Source organism: Bos javanicus, unplaced genomic scaffold (genome assembly GCF_032452875.1).
Source record: "Bos javanicus breed banteng unplaced genomic scaffold, ARS-OSU_banteng_1.0 tig00001692_1, whole genome shotgun sequence".
Taxonomy (NCBI): domain Eukaryota; kingdom Metazoa; phylum Chordata; class Mammalia; order Artiodactyla; family Bovidae; genus Bos; species Bos javanicus.
Genome location: NW_026893637.1, coordinates 209,877 through 215,571, shown reverse-complemented (window position 1 = coordinate 215,571; position 5,695 = coordinate 209,877).

Below are 5,695 nucleotides of genomic sequence, written 5' to 3'. Positions count from 1 at the left end.
GGCTTTGTATCTTGTTCCATTGCTCTATGTTCCTGCTTTTGTGCCTATACCATAGTGTTTTGGTGGTATAGTCTGAAGTCAGAAGGTTGATTCCTCCAGTTCCACCTTTCTTTCCAAGATTGCTTTGGCCCTTCTGGGTCTTTTTTCCCCCCATATAAATTGTAAAATTATTAGTCTTAGTTCTTTAAAAAAAAAAATGTCATTGGTTGTTTGACAGGGATGAATTGAATCTGCAGATTGTTTTGGGTAGTATAGTCATTTTCACAACATTGATTTCTTTTAAGTTAAGAACAAGGCATATCTTTCCATCTGTTTGTTTCATCTTTGCTATCTTTCATCATACAGCCTGTCTTTCTGCATACATGTGTTTTGTCTGTTTAGGTAACTTTATTCCTAGCTATTGGGGAAGAAAATGGCAACCCACTCCAGTACTGTTGCCTGGAAAATCCCATGGACAAAGGAGCCTGATAGGCTACAGTCCATGAGGTCCCAAAGAGTTGGACACAACTGAGCAATTTCACTTTCACATTTCACTTTCATGCATTGGAGAAGGAAATGGCAACCCACTCCAGTGTTCTTGCCTGGAGAATCCCAGGGATGGGGGAGGCTGGTGGGCTCCCATCTATGGGGTCGCACAGAGTCAGATGTGACTGATGTGACTTAGCAGCAGCAGCATTCCTAGCTATGCTATTCTTGTTGCAGTGGGGAGTGCCACTGTTTCCTTAGTTTCTCTTTCTGATTTTTCTTGTTGTGCTATCAGTATGCAAAGGATTTCTGTGTATTAATTTTATATCCTGGGCTTTACAAAATTCATTGATTAGCTCTAGTAACTTTCTGGTTCTATCTTTAGGGTCTTCTGTGAATAGAAACAGGTCATCTGCAATCAATGACAGATGGACTTCTTATTTTCCAATATGCATTCTTTCTCATTTTCTTCTCTGATTGCTGTGTCTTTGACTCACAAAACTATATTGATTAATAGGAATAAGAGTGGGCACCATGGTCTGGATGCTGATCTTAGAGGAAATGCTTACATTTTGACACCATTGAGAATAATGTTTGCTGAGAGATTTTCCTATATGACCTTTCTTATGTTGAGGTAGGTTTCTTCCATGTCCATTTATGGGGTGCTTTTTAAATCATAAACTTGTATTTAATTTTGTCAAAACCTTTCTCTGCATCGATCAAGATTATCATATGCTTTTTATCTTTCAATTTGTTAATATAGTGTATCACATTGATTGATTTGCAGATAGTGAAGAATCTTTGAATCCCTGGGATAAACCCCACTTGAACTTGGTGTATGATCCTTTTCATGTGTTTTTATTTGGTTTTTGCTACAATTTTCCCCAGGATTTTTGCGTTGATGTTCATCAGTGATGTTAGCCTGTAATTTTCTTTTCTGTGTGGCATTTCTGCTTCCTTTTGGTTCATGGTAATGGTGGCCTCGCAGAATGAGTTGGAAATGCTCCTCCTTCCACATTTTTCTGGAACAGTTTGACCAACATAGGTATTATCACATCTCTACCATTTGAGAGCATTCATCTGTGAAGTCCCGGGCATTTCTTTGTTGGAGACTTTTGATCACAGTTAGCAGTGCTTGTGATTGATCTGTTCATAGTTAGAGCTTGTGACTGGTGTTGGTGCTTGACTTATTCATATTTTCTATTTCTTCCTGGTTCAGTCTTAGAAGATTGTACTTTTCTAAAAATTTGTCCATTTGTCCCAGGTTATCCATTTTATTGTCATGCAGTTGTTTCTAATTGTCTCTTATGATCCTTTCTCTTTCTGTGTTGTCTGTTGAAACGTCTCCTTTTTCATTTCGAGTTCATTTGAGTGGGCTGCCTTCTATGGGGTCGCATAGAGTTGGACACGACTGAAGTGACTTAGCAGCAGCAACAGCATATAAGGCTCAGGGACCCCGAGCTTTCCCGGATGTAGGATTTTAGTGCTAAAACCAGGACAGCCCTGGGCAAACCAGGATCCTGGTCACCCTAGTTCTGTGTATCATCTTCCTTAATCCTGAATGCTCCCCCTTGTCTGTCCCACCCCGTGTTTACTATCCAATACTCCTCATCTTCCGTTTCTGTTTGCACATCACTTCTGCTGCCCCCAGGGAGTGGTTTATTCGTCCTATCTAGGCGCTCTGGGGCTTCCCAGGAGGCACTGAACAGAAAGTGAAAGTGTTAATCGCTCAGTCGTGTCCTGACTCTTTTGTGACCCCATGGACTGTAGCCCGCCAGGCTCCTCTGTCCATGGAAATCCCAGGCGAGAATACTGGTACCCATGCCCTCCTCCAGGAGATCTTCCTGACCTGGGGATAGGACCCAGGTCTCCTGCACTGCAGGTGAAATCTTTACCATCTGAGTCACCATGGGTTCAAGTGGAAAAGAACCCGCTGCCAGTTTAGGAGATCCAAGAGACATGGGTTTGATCCCTGTGTCTGGAGAAGGAAATGGCAACACCCTCCAGTATTCTTGCCTGGAGAATCCCATGAATAGAGGAGCCTGGTGGGCTACAGTCCAAGGGGTCTCAAAGAGCCGAACATGACTGAGTGACTTAGCTCAAATGCTCAGGCTCTCCTGGCAGTGACCACTGTGTTCTAACAGCTTCTCTGTCTCTCTTCAAGTTATAAACTCATTAAAGACTGAGGCAGTTTTTTTTTTTTTTCCCCTTCTACCTATAATGTCAGAGCCTAGCAGAGATTTGGGCACACAGTAGGTGTGCAAAGAAGTTTTATTGATTTAATGACTATCAGTATCAACATATCAAGTGTCATCTATTTCATATCACTACGTGGGATGTTACGGACTGAATGTTTGGGGTCCCATCCAAAACTCATATGTTGAAATCTTAACCCCCAGAGTGGCTGTATTTGGATGTGGAGCCTCATCTCCAACTCTCTGTGACCCCATGGACTATAGCCTGCCAGGGTCCTCTGTCCATGGGATTTTCCAGGCAAGGATACTGGAGTGGGTTGCCATTTCCTCCTCCAGGGGATCTTCCTGACTCAGGGATCAAGCCTGTGTCCCAATGCAGGGGTCCTGGGTTTGATCCCTGGTTAGCAAACTAGATCGTACATGCCACAACTAAGCCCTGGTGTGGTCAAATAAATTTTTTTTTTAATTCAAGTAACACTAAATACAACACTATACATTAAAAACAGCATGTGCAGATTGAGCCTATTCCTGTTACAGTCACTCTATCTATGTAGCTCTCTATGCATCCTTCTATCTGTATTTCTTATAACGGTGTTCACCAACTGTGGATATTTATAGTATTTCTGTGATCATAAAGTCAGGACGATTTGAACTTAGGTTAAAAAAAAAAAAAAAGAAGTGGTGAAGGAAATGACAACCCACTCCAGTGTTCTTGCCTGGATAATCCCAGGGACGGGGGAGCCTGGTGAGCTACCGTCTGTGGGGTTGCACAGATTCGGACACGACTGAAGTGATTTAGCAGCAGCAGCAGCAAAAAAAAAAAGAAGAAGAAGAAGAGACAGCAAGATATCGCTCTTTCTCCCCCTCCCTCCATCCCCCTTGCTTTTTCCCCCTGCAAAGTCACCCAGGAAAGACCATGTGAGCACACACTGAAAAGGAGCTCCCAAAGGGAGCTCTCAGCAGACATCCACCCTGTCAACATTGGGTCTCAGGCTTCCAGCCTCCAGAGTGGTGAGAAAACAAATTTCTGTTGTCCAAGCCACAAGCCTGTGGTATTTTGTTATAGCACCACCAGTGCAATAACACAGGGGTCGTACCCAGTTCATATAACCATGCTGTGACGATTGATGGGTGTGGTCACACAGGCACCCTCCTGAGTCAGAGAGCTGCTTTCTATTCCAAAACTGTTCCAGTAATACTTCCCATCCCATTTTAAGAACATAAGTGTTCAACATGACAAGATTGAAAAACCTATTTTTCTATAATTCTGCTTTACTTCTGCAAACAAGTATCTTAGAATAGGAACTTCTGGGACTGGAAATGGTTACATGAATATGTGGTTCAGTTTCGGATGTATGACTAGTATTTTTCGCAGCTACGTAGCATTTTCTGTTTTCCAATGATACTTTAAAGCCCATTTATGTTACCTGAGTATGCATAATTAATTCCTCCTTTGGAAATATCTTTGTTTTCTCCACTGAGCTGGTGATTCTTCATCGTCCCACTCAAATCCTACCACTCCCCTCCCACCCCTGGCCACACTTGTCATCCTGTTCCCTGCCTCAAAGCCTGATATCTACAAGCTGCACCCCCAAGGCTTCGCTGTTCTCAGTGCCTCTTTCTCGGCTCTTGACCAAAGGGAAGCACTATTAGAGTGTGAAGGGAGAAGTGTGAAGGGCGGGGAAAGAGAGGGGCGGGTCTTCTCCCTCCCTCCCTGCCAGAGCCTGGTCTCCACCATGGGTGCCTTCCTCTGTCATACAGCACCAACGCTGGGCGGCCGCTCTCCTATGACCACAGCTCTGGACGTGTTCTAGAAATAGCACACCCTTTCTCTTTTGTTTCTCCAGGCCCAAGGATGATGGAAGCTTCTGCTATTAATAGTCCCCAGTGGCTTCTCCATTCGTCTTGATTCTCTTTACCTTGCCCACAGTGTGAGTTAAGGGTTGAGTTGTAACCCCTGCCCCCATTCCTATGTTGAAGTTCTAACCCCCAAGACCTCAGAAAGTAACTGTCTTAGGAGAGTGTCTTCAAAAAGGTAATTAAAGTTAAACAAAGTCATACAGGTGGATCCTAATCCAATCTGACTTGTGTCCATATAATAAGAAGCCCAGGTGGCCCTAGTGGTAAAGAACCCGCTTGCCAATGCAGGAGACATAAGAGATGTGGGTTCGATCCCTGGATCTGGAAGATCACCTTGGAGGAGGGCGTGGCAACCCACTCAAGTATTCTTGCCTGGAGAATCCCATGGACAGAGGAGCCTGGTGGGCTACAGTGCATGGGGTGCCAAAGAGTCAGACACGACTGAGAAACTTAACATATACACAGTTAGAGAAGATTAGGACATCAACAAGCAGAGAAGGAAGACAGTCTGTGGGGAAGGCAGCCGTCTGCAAGCCAAAGAGAGAGGCCTCAAAAGAAACCAACCCTGCCCACATCTTAATCTTGGACTTCCCAGCCTCCAGAAAATAAATGTCTGTTGTTTTTAAGCCACTCATCAATTGTGGTGGTGGCTTAGTCACTCAGTCGTGTCCAACTCTTTGTGACCCTGTGGGCTGTAGCCCACCAGGCTCCTCTGTCCATGGGATTTCCCAGGCAAGAATACTGGAGTGGGTTCCCATTTCCTTCTCCAGGGCATCTTCCTAACCCAGGGATCAAACCCAAGTCTCCTGCATTGCATGCTGTTTCTTTACCTCTGAGACATCGGTGAAGCCCACTTATCAATGGTACTTTTGTAACAGCAGCCTAAACGGACTAAGGCTTTGTTACAGCAGCCCCAGCAAACTATGACACCATCGTCAGTCGTCCCATCACTAAACCACTTGTGGAGCCCTGGGGATGTGCTGGTTATATCCTTCTCGGACCTGGTCTCACACAGCCAACCTCACCAAGGACACTTATCATATGTCCCTTTATCCACTCCATGGTATCTATCATCACATTCCTCAGTTTATAAATATGTCAATGTTTGTGTTGTGAATAACTGTTCCTGAAATACTGCAGGACTTGCTTTCACAATAAGGTTCCTAAGCTGTTTC